Below are 18121 nucleotides of genomic sequence, written 5' to 3' on the forward strand. Positions count from 1 at the left end.
TGGAGGAAAAGAGGCCAGAAAGAAAAACAGAATGGCACAGATATTATTTGAGTTTGACGTTTTTTTATTTTGTGTAAACAAGACAATTTCCTGTTAATCTATAAAGCCATTACCATACAGTGTGCTCACTTCAAATGCAATGAAGTTCTGGCTGCTTGCACAAAAGTGGTAAATATTTCAACTTTAGTAAAAATGTGTTGAGCTTATTCATGGAGTTTATGAAAGTACTGCTGGGCTCCAAACTTATTTTTTCCACTGGTTACGCCCAATAACAGCAGACATTTTAATACCATTTCTTAAAACATTATGTAAATGATTGTAAAATAAGTATAAAGGTGCAAAAAAACGATTATCTTCTTAAATCCCAGCACACTCAACAACAAATTGCAATACAGCATAACATATAACATCAGTTGTTTAAAAAAAAACTATATATTTGACGAACTCAAATAAATAAAAACACTGAAATAACTCTTCTCGGGATATTATAAAACAGCACATGTGCAACATATACATATACAACACCACAATGACAAAATAACATTCATAGGCTAACATTTGTTATTAGCTATTAGACAACAGAAACGGGTGAGTTCTTAGTTTAGTCAGAGGCTGAGATTAACACGAACACAAACACACAGAGCTAGTTTGCAGTGAATGACTATAACTTGATATAAAAAAAACTTACTGCACAAATAACACAAGGCAAAATCTGAGAAAGCAAAAAGTCTGAGCAGACTTTTGGACTTTTTGCCTCGTTCTCTTGGTTTTGCCTCCCCGTTCTGACTCCCACTTCCAAACCCAACTCTAAACTGTCTGTACGACATGGGAGAATTTTCTCCTAGTTAACCTGGTTTGGCCCCAAGTTGTACATTTGAGTCCCCTAGCTCATTCATTGGAGGAGCCATTACACTCGCAATAGAAGGACTACAGATCTATTATAACTGACTTCATTTATACGACTAAGGGAAGATGCCTTACATTAAATGGATGTTTATGGAGCGACAACAAAATGGCTTCAATGGTTAGAATTAGTGAGAATCATTTTTGCTAAGGTGAATCACAAACACTCAGCGCTTTTCTTAAAACACAGACTCAGTCAGAGTTGTTTGGCTTGTGTAAATGAGTGTATTGATGGCACATCCTTTGTGTGAATGCCTACAGAACAACCATTGACACAAAAGTGCTTGTGAACTATTTAAGCAAGCGTTAAAAGTGCTAAGTACGTAGATGTCCAAGACTTCTGCACGCCTGATATGGATCTTGTCGGCTTAAAGACTCACGAGAAACAGGTGAACCATCTTGCAGAGTACTTGAAAGATTGGAAGAAATATTTTATGACTCATATCGGATGACCCACAAAATGTATCTGTCCGCCAGACGTTCAGTAGAAACCACCGTAGGCCACTCCCTGCAGTTTCCATCACTTCTTTCTATTCCACTGTGTCCCTTCGGAAAACATGAATCCCAGCATGACGTCTTACCAAACACTGGCAGACAGCATCAGAACAAATCCAATCTCTCATAGCAGTTGACCCGTGGGTCACAACATCGCGCCTGCTTCTCATCAGAAACCATCAAAGAGTGCCTCTCAGAAAATACAGAGGTCAAGCTCCTCCCATCTGTGGTAAACAGAAATGTTATGGCCCTTGTTAGTAATGGCGACTCTCACGCACGTTGCACCTCAGACAGACAGTGAGGGAAAAACATCAAAATGTGCTTTGGGACCACGGCAGTGTCATTGCAGGTCATACTTGACTTGCAGTGACACACGTTCATCGGGGGGCACATGATATAGGACACGGCAGCACACTTGCAAAAAATAACCACCCACACATTCAAAACACACTCAAAGAGAGTGAGAAAAATTTGGCTGATCTCAAGGAGCTCACAAGCTGAAGTGAGAAGAATCACGAGTTATCATCCACCTCATTTTGCCCGAAGCTTGAAACAGACCTTGAGATCACTGAGACTGTCAAAAAAACAAATAAAAAAACTAGACACCTTAGATATAGCAGACAGCCGTGATGTACATGGAGTTTTCTGAGTCGAGGTGAAGTCTGAACAAGTGAGTCTTGAACCTTTTGGGGAAGATGGCGAGTGATTCTGCTGTCCTGACACTGGTCGGGAGTTCGTTCCGGCAACATGGGTATCGGATGATGGGGGGAAAGAGGGGAACAGTTGGGTGTCGTCTGCATAACTGCGGTAAGAGAATCAATCAATCAATCAAGCGGTAAGAGAAAGCAAATTCTCATTTCTTGCTCAAGCAACACACAAACGATCAAAAACAGTTCGTCTTTCCAAATTATTATGCTACAATTTGCAGAGGGGAGGCAAAGGAACTGGGGCCGGCGGATTGATCAAATTGTATTTTTACTTGTGATTCTGGCTTCGAGCGATTATGAAAAAAAACATAATCAAGATGAAATGATCATTGAAGTTCACCTCTCTCTTAAAATTCACTTCCTCAAGCTTTCTGAGTTCAGAGGCAGGCATTGTGGATAGTTTTTTTTGATCGCCAAGAAAATGAGAGTTGAACTGGAAGGACGCAAAACCACAAACTAGAACTCATCGGGTGCAGAGATGTAAAACAGCTCTACAGAATGGGAAAATAAAAAAATAACAAACCTTTTGCTTGTGTTATCTCCGTTTCTGTCAAAATACTGCACATGGGGTTCTGACTAATAACTGGTGGTCCAATAACTCTTGTGTAATTAAAACCTGGTGTAGCAGTCCAGGGAGTAGGCTGACCCTTCAGAACCATCTAGCATCACGATCTCAAGCCCCTGTTATGCCTTGAGTCGACTTTATTGCTTTCTAGAGATCGTGGAATTTCCCAAATTGGATAAATACCATACATATAAACATAAAACTGTCTTGCAAGTTCAGTCTTGTTACAACTAAAACATCTGCTGAAAAAACACAACATAATATCTTCACAATCTAACTAATTTAACAGGTAGTCAATACTTTTGAAGCATCTCTGATCTTATTTGTTTATACTGTAGAATCTCATCATTATCTGATTTGTCATCTCCATCATTTCATTAGTTTTCTAATGGTGTTTTTACAGTACTTAAATAAATAATAAAAGAACTATCTTCTGTCTTTGACATGTGTTTAGCTCGCTCGAGGCTGTGCACCTACACATAGATTTATCAATAAAGAGTGACTTTATCTCGTACTTGTCAAGACTTTCTGGCAACCGGCTGAAACAGACAGTTAGCACAAACGTCAATACTCGAGATTAATTTTAATGCTTCCCTTCATATTTCCAGTTGAGATTACATCACCACCTTAACCTCCGTCGGAACTTAATCCTCGATGCAGAGAGTGAAACTCTCCGATCAAAATATGAAATCCCCCGATTGCTACTGGAAAGTTTGGCTCTCGACAAATCGCTGACGCCAGAAACTTACAGTGCGAGTCAGAGGAGCAGGAAGCTCCGCTGTGATCTTTGACATGAGGGCGTCCCTGAAGGACACACATTTACTGTGCAGCACCTGAGTTTCATCAGATTTTACAGAATCCAGAAAAGTTGTACCGAGTCTGAGTGAAGAACGGCAGCCTGCTGTTTGTCTTCTACTCCAATATATGATACCTGGTACCAGCTTTACATTAGCCCAGGCCACAGACTGTGGACATGGGGAGCTTCCAGATTGGGCTTTTAGAACTCCTGTGGAGGTTTTGAACAGTATGTAACGATCTGAGAATAGATATTCGGCCCCTGCGAGTTCAAAAATGATTTCTGTGAAATTGCAGTTCCACTTGCAGTGTACCTTTACGGACAGGACATTTGATGACAACATAAAGTTTGAGACCGTAAATGTTGCCTTACATTCCCTCACGATCTGCTATCGCCAGATTTATCATTCACAGTGATGCTCACATCGTTTTCACCCCTCTTTATACCAGCTTTGGTGTTGTATTGTTAATCTATTGCTTTCATCTGTATTTATATTGTACAGTTTATGTGAGAGAGCTGGATAGCCTGGATCCTCATATCTAGAGAAGAATCGTGGCTAGATAAAGACTATAGGTGCTTCTTTTAATGCATTTTTTGATTGCTTACGTTGAGTTCCTGCAAGTATAGTGTGCAGTTAGGTAGAACCAACACATAGAGTATGGCACACTTTTTTATACGACCACACTATCAGTATGACCCAAAATGGTGTGCATGGTTTGAAGATAGTTTAATTGACCAATCAGCAAGTATTTCTTTTCCTTTTAGCCTTTTTCATTGTGATGTTACTGATTATTCGGGTGGTTTAATGTCACTATGTACGGTGCATTTTTATATTTACCCCGGGAAAATCGCAGGTGCCAAATACACAAATATTTTGTTCTACCAGAGAGCACTAACACGTTTATTTTTCACCTGTCAAATGATCCACTCAGTGAATATTCTCAGTCACGGTTAAGCATTTATCGGCCGATATATCATCTGATTTTTAAACTATCTGCCTCATAAATCCATGTTGGTCAGGCCACAGTTGTAACCTGCACTAAAAGATCCAAACTTCACTGGCAGAAAATCCACAAAAAGACACAATACTCCTTTTGAAAAGCCCAGGACTAAATCACTGTCGCTACATAACGGTATACAGAAGCTTCTTGACCAGATGAAAGAGTCTGTAAGAGTGGTCTCTTGAAAACGCTGTTTTCCATAGGTGTTGAACAAGCAGCCATGGTGCTAACTCAAACAAGCGTCTGTAAGAAACATAGAAAAGGTGGCAGAGAAGAATGTCAGAAGAAGAAAATGGGGGGAAAGAAAATTAGAAGCACTCTTGCTCTGGAGGACATTTTCTTTTCAGCCAGAGAAAGGACTCTGCTCTTCTGTCTCCGTGGTGCCCCTGGCTGTGCCTGTGTTCAGCTGTGGGAACAGACCACTTGGTGGCACGTACTGAATAGGGGGCCTTCGCCCCTTGGCACTCCTTAAGTTGGCCTGCCAGCAAACAGGCTACAGACCATTTCTTTCTCCCCTCATTGTTATCTTATTTTATTCTCTCATAAACAAACCTATGACAGCCTCCTGTGACTGCCTTCATCCATCTGCTTTCTCTAATTGCCTTAGTTTCAGTTGTTCTCACTTCTTCTGAGGCGTCATCGTTTCCCCCCTAACACACATCAACAGAGTAGGAGATTATCAGAACTAGGCGTAGCAGACGAGGGAAACCCCGATGTGTAGAGATGCCTGTGTGTAATAATTAGTCATCTCTTCGGCAGCCTTCCAGAGATGCTCCCCCGGAGGCTTGGATCTCTATTGTGCAGGGCTGGACTCGGTCACTTGGAGCTGGACTGGCCCAGATTCCTCTCTGCCTCTTCCTGGGGAGGGGGAGGGCGTACTACAGGCCCTGGTGGTCCAAAACACACTGACACAGGCCAAGTCTAATAACCGTAGTGATTTAAGGTCCTGATGAGGGCTGATTTATCCCCGCCTTTAGAGATGTGGGGCCCCTCACTTTGGCCAACATACCGCCCCCTCCCATTGGGGGTCTTGAGTGGAGTGAAGGGGGATAATGGAGGGAGGCAGGGTTGAAGCAGCACCCATAATGGACAAAAGAGCCTGCCATACAGATGGACTGGTAAAAAGGATGGAAATAAAATGTATCTTTGTGTGTGTGTCACATAGAAACAGAGATATCATGTTGGTGTGTCTTTGTGTGGATCCGTTCCCTTGATCCCTCGTGTCCAATAGCCAAGTCATTGATCGTGACTTCAAACTTCTTTGTGTCCAAATATGAAAACCAGTTTGGAGATGTAATGAAGCCAGACTGAAAAAGGGAGAAAACACATTGCCTTCAAATCTTTTTCCGAGTCGAAACGTGTTTTCTATTTTTCAAAAGGCTGGGAAATCACTAATGAGCCAGAGGGCTCTTATCCATTAGATCCCATCTCATTCTGAAAAAGTGATAAAAACAATAATAATGTTAAAAGGAGGGCAGGGGAACATTCAAACTGGGTCAAATGTGCAGCCACATATTTTGAAAGCTTTGGTTTAAATTCAGTGTAATCCTTCAATATTGGACTGAAAAGTCATGACATAATAATATTGCACAGAAACAACATGTTTTGCAGTATTATAATGTGTACTTGTCAAGATTTCCCCTATAATGAAAATGACATCATTTAGCTCCAGTAATCAGACCAAACACAGCCTCTGGCAGCCTCTGTAATCCAGCACACCCTTCACGCCAGGTGGCATGCTGTGCCGCACGTACCTATCACAGATATCCAGGGGTATTAATAATGAGTACAGTCCATGTATAGTGCCGGCTCTCAGTTGATGTGTTTTGAGCACTCTGCCTCCCCGTGATCCGTGGGAGGACATGGCCCCATACCGCATGAACCATGCATAATCTATGAGCTGCCATGTTTGAATGGAGATAAGGATGGCTGAGCTGCTCAGCTGCTCTGCCAGACTCTGTGGCCGACGCTTCAGGACAACCAAGTCAATGTGGAATTTCACAGGCCGGTGCGAGGTGAAGATGATCGCTGCTGGTCTGTGCCAGATTTACTGTCCGCTCAGTTTCTTTAAATAAAAAGTACGTTCCAAGACAGGAGAGTATCCGAGACGGGATCAGAGCAAGAGTTTTATAACACACCGTAATGAAGGCGCACACACAAACAAAATGTAACTGTTAAAGGATATTGCAGCATTTCTAAAACCTGAAATGCTGACACCGCTAAAAATGACGATAGTCACCTGCGGTAGGTTATAACAGTAATCACTAATTAACAGTTATTCTGTAAGCTGATGGCAACAGAGCTGCAACTAACAATGACTTTCACTGTCGATTAATCTGTTGATTATTTCCCTCGATTTATAGATCAGTTGTAAAAATCTACAAAACGTCTGTTGATGGTGAAACGTGGCATCCCAAGCCCAAAATGTTTGATCCACAACCCATAAATGATCAATTTACTGTCCTAGAGGAGTAAACCAGAAGATATAAAAAAAAATAAAAATTAATCAATTATGAAAATAGTTAACTGTTAATTTGATAGTTGAAAAGTTATCGTTTAATTGCTGCAGCTCTATGAGACAACTGATATTATACTGGTCTGTTGTTGGGTTAAAGTGCAGAAGATTGATGGTTTAGGTAAAGAAACATCGGTTTCTAACAATACTGAACAACCACAAGTGATTTTTATGCCAACGTCAGGAATCACATTCTCCCATTTTGAATCTAAGTACCGGATATCAGTTTCCTTGATTACCAGTTATCAGTATCGGCCCATTGAAATACCATATTGCTCGATCCCTAATGCAGACTTCACACGAGCATGTGGGTGAAAGTTAGCTGGTGCTTGACTCTGGAGTACTGAACAACTGAGCCAGTCAAAAAGGGCTTTTAAAGTCCCTCTTCAAGTACAATAATGTTGGTGGAAAAACCTCAGTTCCAGTCATTTCGAGCGAGTGTGCTCTGTTTTAAGTCCACTGTTCTAATACAACCTCTAGTACCATTTCTGTGTGGCTGGTGTAGGGCTATTGTTCTAGTGCGAGGCATTAGTAGCAGCTTTCCCCCGCAGTGGCGCTGAGTGATAGCCTGCCAGTGAAAACACGGGGGAGAGAGTTGATGACCCCTGTTACAGGCCAAAGTGAGGAAGCTCCTGAAAGGTTAGACAAGTGGCAGAGTGAGAAAGAGGCAGCCCAGGAACAATGGCGAGAATGAGGGAGGGGAGGAACTGGAGGAGGGTAAAGAGCAAAAGAGGCAACTTGTGTAATGACCAGGGAAGAAAAACAAGGGAAAGAGCTCCAGCTCTGAAAGACAAATGGAGCCGGGGACTAAAACACCCATAGCAGGTGTGGCTTTTACTACAAGGAAGCACACATCCCCCCCCCCCCCGAGGGAACTAATGGGGAGGTGTTTGTGGGTCTTATCTGTATTCTGGCCCTGTTCGGTCAAACACACGGGTGGTGTTCACAAAGAGTTTTAGCCCACAGCTGTTGCTCCAAGAGTGATCAACTATTCCAACAGCCTCCTTCGCAGGGGTTGTTTTATGTGAGGACAATCTTGAAAACAGGCGCACGGAAATGATATTCACCAAACAAGCTTCAAAAGTTTGGATCGTGAATGTCTTTTTTCGGTCATTTCGAACACAACAATAGCAGCTGATGATGGAGGATTGTTTCGAGACGCCGCATCACTGGCTGGCCCTGTACATTCTCAATGGCTAGCTCGCCGCGTGGATTGGCAGCAAAAGCAACACTGAATCAGGTGCGGACAATGTCTGATTATTCCACATAGCGGGCAGAGGATTGCCTTCGTGATGCTGGTTTCACTCCAGAAGGGTGCTGCAGTGTCCCCAGCAGCTGGCACAACTCAGCGTGGCCTCCATCAGACAGCTGCTGCAGGTAGGCAGCCTGGGATGCTGAGCGTGTCCTCGGAGGCCTGATCTCAGAGCAAAGCAGCGGAGTCAAAGTGTAACAGAAGGCTGTCCTCAGTGGGTTTCCACACCAGGATGCCCTCTGATTTCAAGTCCCTGTGGAGGAACAGCGCTGCAAGACACCAGCCTCATTCCTCACACCATCTTCCTACCGCAGGAAGTTCTCCAACTTTCACATGTGGTGAAAGAGCTTAGGATGCTTGAACATCTACAGGGTCTGCTTCACTAGATAAGCTTTTTTCTGTTGCACTTTAGGCCAATGTTTTATGAGCCTTTAATTCATTAACTTCCAACCCACTGGCTGTCACATTTTTTCTGAAAGCGGCGCACATGTTCTCACAGACTCAGTCATATCCAGCCTCCCCTCACCCCTGCCTCATCCAAAAGTACTTTAAATGCCACTAATTTACGACAGCAAATATGTTTGAGAGAAGAAAACTGCCAGGAATATGTTTATAATGACGAAAATGTTTTTTAATGACTTGTCTGCAAAGTCACAAAATGTTTCCAACTGGATTTTGTGAGACCATGTTCATGTTATTTGTGATATAGCCTCTTCATTCTCCACCAATCTTCCACTATAGTCTCACTCAATGTTTCCACCAGGATTTTGTGAAACTATGGTGGAAGATTGGTGGAGAATGAAGAGGCTCTATCACAAATAACATGAACATTAATCAGAAAATGTAAAAAAAAAAAAAAAAAAAATGTTAATGTTTCTTAAGCTGCAACTTGTCAACACTGTTGCCTATTAGCATTTATGAAATGATATAAATAATGTGAGTTGTATTTCAGTCTCACGTTTGTCAGGCACAAATTCACCGAAAAGAAGTAGAGGTGGCTCGCAAATAAAAACACAGACCGAGGAATCTAACCAGCTATGGTAATAAGACAGAGACAGATATGTTGCAGCCAGCACATTGACTGGAAGTGAAAGACACACTGCTGCAGCAACGATGAAAAATATTTCCAGATTAAGAAACTGTGGCGGGACAAATTAGACTTTGGTTGCCCGCCACAGTCTAGGTAATTAATGGGAAACACTGCCTAGACTGTGGGCCCGCCACAAGTCTCATTTGTCCTGCCACAGTTTCATCAAGAACCAAAACTATTTTTACACTTTATGGCAAAAAACCATCATGTTTTGTGACATTGCGTCAGCGAGGCATCACTTCCAGTCAGTAAATCATGGATGTTGTCGTTGATCTCGTGTTTGGCCTTTTGTCAGCTGTGTTAAACTCGCATTTGCCATACTTGTCATGTCATCACCATACATATATATACAGTCAACTAGCGTATAAAACTGTGTGGAAGATAACAAAGTTCTTCATAGATTTAGCCTCTTAATTTTGCTTTCAACATGCACCAGAATGATGCATTTAACTTTAACTTCCTTTCGGGGGGCCATGCTCCTGTACCCCTCCAGAGGGTCCGAGGTGCACCCACCACAGTCACAGTGAAAACATGCCTGAGAACTTTTCAGTGAAAAACCTACTTTTAATTAGTTTTCCCTCCAATATCTGCTTGCAGCAGGAAAAGCTTGATTAAGATGTTCGGTGGTTATGTTAAGGCACCCACAGCACTTGGTAAAGTTTGGAGAAAGATAGTGGTCTTCGTTAAATATTCAAAAGTCAAAAGTGACTAATCACATGAAGGACTCGGCACGTAAACCCTGGTCTACAGTGAGAAATGACTGCACTTTGTGCACCTGCTATTGCGGGAAGTCCTCTAAGTTATATATTTTTATGCATCGTGTGATAAAAGTTCCCATAAAATTGATAAAGTTAGCAGAATTAAATTGTAAAAAGTGAGACACTTAGACACACCTATCTCCTCCCGGTAAGTGCGTCTCTCAGACACACACTTTAATAAATCCCACCTCTCTTGTCATAATGGGAAGGGGGAAAAAAAGAAGATAAAGCAAGAATTCTCTTCAAAATCTGTGCCAGTGTAGAAACAGAATATTATAGTAACTCTCACCTGCAACATCCAGCACCGTCAATCTTATTCATCATTACGGTCTCAGTAAAGTCTTATATTAAAACGGTTTGGCAGGGCGACTTTTGTGATTTCACATCCAAAGTAAACATTTCTCTCTGCCATATTCTGGCACTTCCAACCTTCCCCTTGCACGAGCTTACCATATATCAGCTACATCACAATAATCAACAGCAATCAACCACCTGTGTTCAGCGCCACTATAGAATTTGACTGAATTTTCACAAAAGCTACTGCTCAGAAACGGTAAAAAAGAAGTGAGAATAGCAAAAAAAAAAGAAGAAGAAGCCAGCAACGATGTCTTTAGAGCATTCACCTGTTGGGAGAGCTCCGAACTTAAGCACTTAGGTCACTTGGTGAACTTGGTCGGTTTTCCTTCCCTCTCAGTGAGAGTGACTCACGGTTTTATTTTTATCGCTGCGAGGAAGGATCCCCTGCTGACTCCCTTTAGGTTGGAAACATCACAGAGGAAAGACGAGAGAGAAAGGGCTCCTCCCTGTGGCGAGGCTACAGCTGTCCGTCTCAATGCGAGGCTGAGGGAGAGAGAGACTCCTCCATAGCAACAGTCCTACATAGCAACAGTCTCTTTGAATAAAGATAGCCTTGGATGCCATTCAGAGACTATCTTGTATCTCCAGTCTTTAGAAAACAGAGGACATTGTAAAGCAGCATTGTATCACACACAGGCTGCTTAGCATAAACTCAGCGGTCTCTTCTCCTTCATATCAGGTTCATACAAGTGGGCTTCATGCTGCAACAGTGTGCGAGTGCGAGATTCAAACTATGTAGGCTGTGAAATTAAAAGAAAGAAAAAAAAAAGAGTCAGATTTCCAATGCATGCGAGGCAGAGAAAAAGAAAACTGCGGCGCGTAAAAGTGGGAAATCTGCTCGGAACAGAAACGGACAGAGGAAGACTTAAGGGGCTGCATTTGAATAACAACACCTCTTAGCCCCCTCCGGTAGAAACATTTCAACCAAGGAATTTGTCACTCTCTATTTGAACTTCCCCTCCGTCATTTCCACACTCCATATGATGAATCATTCAAAACGCAGAGCTGGAAATGAGACCAGACAGGACGGAAACTCGCCTCGTATTGAGCTTTGCCGCAGCCAGCCCCAAGTCCAATTTCAGTCCAACAATGCAGCACTTTGATCAGTCTATACGGCTGATTTAGGATGTCACTACTAACTGTCTATCACTCCTACGCAGCCCCTCCAGGAGCAGTGGAGCTGAGCACGCTGGGATTGGGACGCGGCAGGAAATCGGGCGTAGGGTGATACCAAGACGGTGGCTGACTTCCAAATCTAAAGTGTCGAAAATGCCCTGGCACCATTGTCGGTCATGTATAGTTAGACATTCTATAGTTATCTTGCAAAGCATCAGAGGATAAGTGAGGTGATTTTTCCAACAAATCCCATAAAAAAAGCAGGACAACATTGAATTGATCCTATTGCAGACGTTTCCAACGCCAAATTTACTGTACAGTAGCTTATTCCTCCATGTCAAAGACCTCCATTGTTGTCCCAAGACGATTAGAAATACATAAATGAGCCACATTACACACATTCTCCTTTATTACGACACTGTAGTTTACTTTCACTCCCACCTGCACTGTTCCACTGCTGTAAATACTCTCTGGAGCGCTAAATCTGCTGCTGGAAATAGTCCACTATTTACCTCTGCTTGATTAACTCTTGGTGCAAAGGACAATGCCAAGTTGTTGTTTTTTTAAATTGAAGTATGTATCTGTGAGCGGTTTTCTAAAGATTTGCTTCCTCATTAGAAAGGAATGGGCTCCGGGTCTGAGAGCCACCGATAGAGTAGGGAGGTCCAAAAGTCCTGAGAGACAGATTGAAGCATTGTTGGTTTTGTTCTTTTCAAGGGATTTGTTGACTCAAGAGAAATACTTCCATTGAATAGAAGAGGAGATTACTGTACGCTATAGTCGCAACTGACGTTTATTTTCATTGTCGATTAATGTGTTTATTTTCTTTCTTGATTGACTGATTAATTAGTTGGTCAGTGAAAACGATGTTTAGAATATAGTAAAAACATGTCGATCAGTGTTTGCCCAGTGTTTATGTGAGATATGCAAAAGATATTCAGTTTACAGTTATAGAACAATAAAGCAACCACGAAACATTCACAATAAAGAAGCTGGAATCTGAGAATACCGACGTTTTAGTGCTGCTCACACCGAGAACAAAAGCCATTAACGAATGCTTTTGAAAATCTTTCTCACCCAAGTGGATGATGGAGTCTACACCGCGACTGTAACGACAATGACATTGGCAGATTATATCATCGGGATCACTTTCAGCCTGATTTGATGAACAGCAGAAACACTGACGGCAAATTAAATCCATCTGAATTTACAGGGTCATCAATTAGTTTGATTTCCCCCGAGATTTTCTGAAAAATAATGTTGCAGAAGAGCTGACTGTCATGGCAGCTAGTTGATGGCATTTAGGAAACACATTTTAAATGGTCTACTCTAACGGCTATCTTGGAAATTTAAACTACTTTAGCCTGCAAATTACAATTTAGTCTTGAGACATACTATGAAACTGTCTTTTTGGCGCCGATAGGTTCTCTTTGTCTCTTGTCCTCTGACGATCGCAAGGGAAACTGATGTTGACTCATAAAAAAGTATCAATAAAATCTGTCTTCAAGAGTGTCGGACTCTCCCAATTCCTCTCATCTTTGAAGGATTCTGGTGAATCCACATCCCTCTGCGTTTGTTGCATTTTTCCTATGCTGCTAATTCAGGTGGAACACGTGTGCTCGGCGCAGCTTTTTCCAGAGTGTCATTGTTCATCTGTCATCACGACATCATCTAGTGTTCTTGGTGTGAACGGCCTTTCTTAAAAAGAATTACGCAAGCTATCAAAATAATTGGCAATTTATCTAATAGTTGACTGCTAAGCGATTAATCGTTGCAGCTCTTCCGCGCGCTGACCGAAAACATTTGTTGTTGTTGTTTTTTTTAAACGTGTGTTTTCTGGCGCAAAAGGTGATGATGTGAAAAATGTGACAGCATCAAAAACCTGCTCTAACAATCAATGTGTGAGCGGCGCCGTGTGTCACCCAGTCAGGAGTCCCTTTCACCGCTGCACAGCTCAATCAAAAGCCAGTCGTCCTGCCTCTCGCCGTCACATATTAGCTTTGTGGCTCTCGGCTCCCCGCGGCCACTGCGTGAATGGGACCTGGTGCCTGTTCTGTCGCACTTTGATCATTGGTGTTATTAACCATTCACCAGATACATCTGTCAGATGCGTTTCACGGTGAGGCCCTTTCACACAATTTTCAGCACCTGCTGCCGATCGCACCGTCGAGCACCGACATGGGGTCGGACGCTGTACGAGCAACACCTGTGAAATCTAATGCAATCTAGCTCTGCAGCCCTGCAACAAACCCCCTTCAAATGTTTCTGAAGACAACTTTTTGCTCAAACAGCTTCAGAGGCGTGTGATCGGTTTTGAGGTCATACTGTGATGCAGCTCAGCTCCGAATCATCATCCCCTATTTGCCTTCATATAATATACACCAACAACTTGCCAAATGCCATATTTTTGAGGCACAGAGTTACTTAACGACGCTTTCTTTAAGTCGGCTTTTCTTTATCTCGCTTTGCTCTCGCGCGCTGATGCTTTATCTTCCACTTTTTTCACTCCGGGTCTCACTGACACAAAGAGAGATGGGAAGATGTCAAAGGCAACAGAGATCTGAACGCCTCTGTCAGTAGAAATATTGCTCCGCTGCCTTGGTGAGGGCTTTGGGACTGCTTGGCACCAGGTGTAGACAAAAACAGACATTTTCTATCATACAGTATTTGGTTCCTTTGTGTTGAGGAATTTGAGAGTTTGACTCCTCCGTCTCGATGCTTTCTTCTGTTTTTATGGTTGTGTTTCAGCGAAGGGAAGTCAGGCAATCAGAAGCATTTTCTTGGAAAAATTCCACTGAACTGACAATTATCAATTCACACTTCTTACTGGTGTTAAGCAGAGGGAAGATTACTAACTCTTTACCAAAGACGCTCATGAGGAATAAGTGTGAGGCTGTGTTTATACCGCAGTTTACAATCACAAGACGTCTGTCTGTCTAACACGAGAGAAGCGGAGACGGTCTCAGTTTTTCCCCCGTCGCGTTAAAAATGACTAATGTGATAATTAATAAGTGTAAATTGCTACAAATTGCTAGATAGAGCCCCTTCAAGTGTGGATTTTCGTTCCAATGTTCAGCTCAATCTAAAGCCGAGGGGCATTCAAAGAGGGTTTCTCTATCTCTGCTGTCCTTCGCCAGGTATGATTCTCTCAACAAGTAAATCTTGAGACATTCTGTGGGAATAAATTCACCATTACCTCCTGTAAGCAGCAGATACAAGCACAATAGGAGCGCAGGATTAAACGCCACCTCACACTGAGAGCCCAGGTATGTAGTTAATCTTAAAAGCTGTTATGCAGAGGGTTTTTTTTTTTCTTTTTAAGTCATGCAGATAGAGAATTAAAGTGAAAGATAATTCTGTAAAGCAGAGAAAACTGGTATATTTTGTAGCTGTAGATTTCCGTACTCCGCTTCTGAGAAAAATGTTTGAACAGCTTGTCGGGTCGTTCTTCTTCTGGTTGACAATGATAACAAAGTCTGTTAAAAACTGCACACTGGCAGCAACACTTCATCCGCCAAGTTTGTGCATCGCACGGTGAAAAACAACAGCACTGGCCCCGTCACTTTCACACTTCAACTCGCTCCTTTTACTAGTTTTTCAATTCAAATAAACAGCAGGCGTCTTTTAATGCTGCTCAAACATCATTTCAATCACATCCCAATTTCCAGGTTTCATATCTAAAGAAACATCAATATTCACATTATACTGCAGAGCAGCAAAAAGGAGATACTCACTCAACTGTTATGGTTGAGAATCCCTTATTAGCACGTCTGGGGCTGGCCTGCACTTGACACTCGTTCATTTATTCATTCAAAGCGCTCATACGGTGTAGCATACAGAACAATGCACCACACGAAACAATAGGCGAGAGCATTAAATGCAAAACAATATGCATGGAAGAACTAGAATTACTGCCTCGCGGGTTGTACGCCTCCACACAACAGTCGAGATGCTGGTCCTGAGTTATACCGTCGAATAATATCCAGACGTTCTTTTGCAGCGTGTTACAGTGTCGCAGTGAAGTTGACCTCTGACCCTCCGGATACAAAATTTCACATCTTTATTTTATCCTTTTAGACATAGACGCAAAAGCGTTGTCAGTATTATGATGTGAATTGTTGAGCTCGCAGTGAGCTTTGTCGATCACTTCATCCTTGAGTCAAGGTGAGCATTTGTGCCAAATCTGAAGAAATTCCCTGATGGTGTTTCTTGAGATATCGTGTTCACAAGAATGAGACGGACAGATGGAAGGACATCTCTGAAACACAACGTCTCCTGCCTCAGCTATCGGCTAAGGCATAAAATCTTCAATACCGCATTATGCTGCAGAGGAGCAAAAATAGAGATTCACTCAACTGTTATGGTTGAGAACCCCTTAATAGCACCGTCGGAGACTGGCCTGCACTTGACACTCATTCATTTATTCATTCATCGCTATTAGGAAGGCAGTATGTTTGCATCAGGGTGCACATGATGCATACAAAACAATACACCACACAAAACACAAGGGGGGAGCCCAAAATGCATACAAAAACCCTACACGAAGCACAGGAAGGCTGTGATCCGACTAAAAGAAGACTCATATTGGATAGATATCACAGGCCGGTGTACTGCAGACGGGTAAAGAAAGGTTCATTCACCTTATCAAAGGAGCGGCTGTATTAGTAAATGGATACAGAGTAGTCGGAGGTGTGTTTGGTGTCAAGAGGCTGACCTCAATCGCTCACCGCAAGCAAACACCGAGCTCAGCACGGACAAGATTTGGGAGTGACAATGATGAAGACCTCCGTGGGGGAATCAGAGCCTTCAGGTGGACTCTGGGGTGGAGGTTTGGTTTATAAAGTGCAGTAGCAGCAATGCTGAAGTGGTGTTTTCAGCAGTTTACTTAGGCTAAATTCCAACTGCTGTCTGGCCACTACATCCCACTGTCAACCTCAGACCCGGGATGGGAGGAATCGTGAATATCCTCGTGCGAGCTCAATAAACGCACGGTCCTGAAATTATTTTCTTATTTTACCTCGAGTTCACTTACTTTCAGTTTTCACAATATCCTAACCCTGTCACCATTTGAATGCGTGTAGTTACTATGAATACCAAACTACAGAACAACATGGGGATGGGGTGCACAACATCTGTTTATCCTACGTAACGCATAATGTAAAGCTCAGTGACTCCTGTATGTTTTCAAGCATGTTTTAATGATCAGCAGGATAACATCTTGTCTCGTCGCCATTTTTGGCCGGGATAATCCCGACATGAAATTTTGATTTGGTCCATCGAAATCCAGCTAGATGCGCCAATCATACAGCAGTGTTGATATACACGCATTATTAAAAGTGAAACAATCTCTTACTTATGTACTGTTCTGAAATGTTAAGCAGTAAACCCCCATGAGTTATGAATAAAGATTGGCAGCTGTGCCTTCAAACTATGATATGATTGAGCCATCTGTCACTTGGTGCCTTTGGGCCCAAATCTTCCTTTAATGCTTCTCGAAATATGAAGTATGACAAGTGAATGTGAACGTGACGATAGCCATGTTGAGGTTCCGCCCGCAGAGCCATCATTACAGGAGAATGACTGTGAATGGGCCGCGTGCAAGACAGCACCCGTGTTGACATTTCTAAAGCCATTATACAATAAATTACACTTTGCAGAGCTATTATACAATACTGTAACACTTGAGACCCAATTTGCAAAGCGAGCCAACTGGCAACTCCACAAGAACACCAACAACCTGGGGGGGAGAACATGCCGCACAACCGGTTCAGCTCATAACGCTCAAATATTGAAAACACGCACTGCAGCTCACCACTATGTAAATCAGCAAACATTAAGGCATCATAATCCGTGTGCAAAACAAGAGAAAGAGAAGAAAAAATCCCTGCCATTACCGGAAATCAATTCACAACTAACGCCAGTGCAAACGTCGCACATAATAGATGGGAGCAGCAGCAGCAGCAGCAGCAGTGTGAGAGCAGGAATTATCAGTCAGCATGAGCCAATATGTTGCCAGTAAACATCACGTGAATGTGGAACAGCAGTAAAACACTCAGCAACAAAGAGCTGAGCTAATTACATGAGACAGGTCGGTTACACAGGCAGGCAGAGTCTTACTTTTGACTGGGGAGATGAGGAGGCGTTGGTCAAGACACCTTCAGATGATTGGTCCTCTGGTAAGAGCTGCGCCAACAGGTGTGACAGGAAAAAAGAACCAGCCTTGTTAATGGAGGATGGTGAAGGAGTATTGTATTGTTGTTCTTTGCCAAGACAAAGCTGGACTTTTTGCCAGGTGTGATAACTTTTAAAAACTGTGTGAAAGTTGCTTTTTAGCTGCAATGTTTTCAGTCGGACAGAAGTGTCCCGTGTCCGAGTGAGGCGGCCGACTGCCTGCACAAGACTGCAAATTTTTTCTTATTTTAAAAGAGGTTTGTTTAGTGTTATTGGTTGAACTTTTTTCCCTTCTGTTTATTTGATGGTATTTTTACTTAATTATTTGTGTTGTTTATTGATTTATATGTATATCATATGCTCTTTGTCTGATCAAGCTGAGGACTTCACAGCCA

At 42.5% G+C, this 18121-nt stretch overlaps 1 long non-coding RNA gene across 1 annotated transcript in view; it reads right to left on the reverse strand.

The window, feature by feature from the left end:
- LOC115578942 (uncharacterized) overlaps nt 1–17832 on the reverse strand; it is an 88420-nt gene extending 70588 nt beyond the window's left edge. Inside the window, exon 1 of the long non-coding RNA XR_003983568.1 lies at nt 17673–17832. This is a non-coding gene — a long non-coding RNA (uncharacterized LOC115578942). The remainder of the gene's footprint in view (nt 1–17672) is intronic.
- Nucleotides 17833–18121: the final 289 nt, after the last annotated feature.

The sequence above is a fragment of the Sparus aurata genome, chromosome 1 (assembly GCF_900880675.1).
Source record: "Sparus aurata chromosome 1, fSpaAur1.1, whole genome shotgun sequence".
Classification (NCBI taxonomy): Eukaryota; Metazoa; Chordata; class Actinopteri; order Spariformes; family Sparidae; genus Sparus; species Sparus aurata.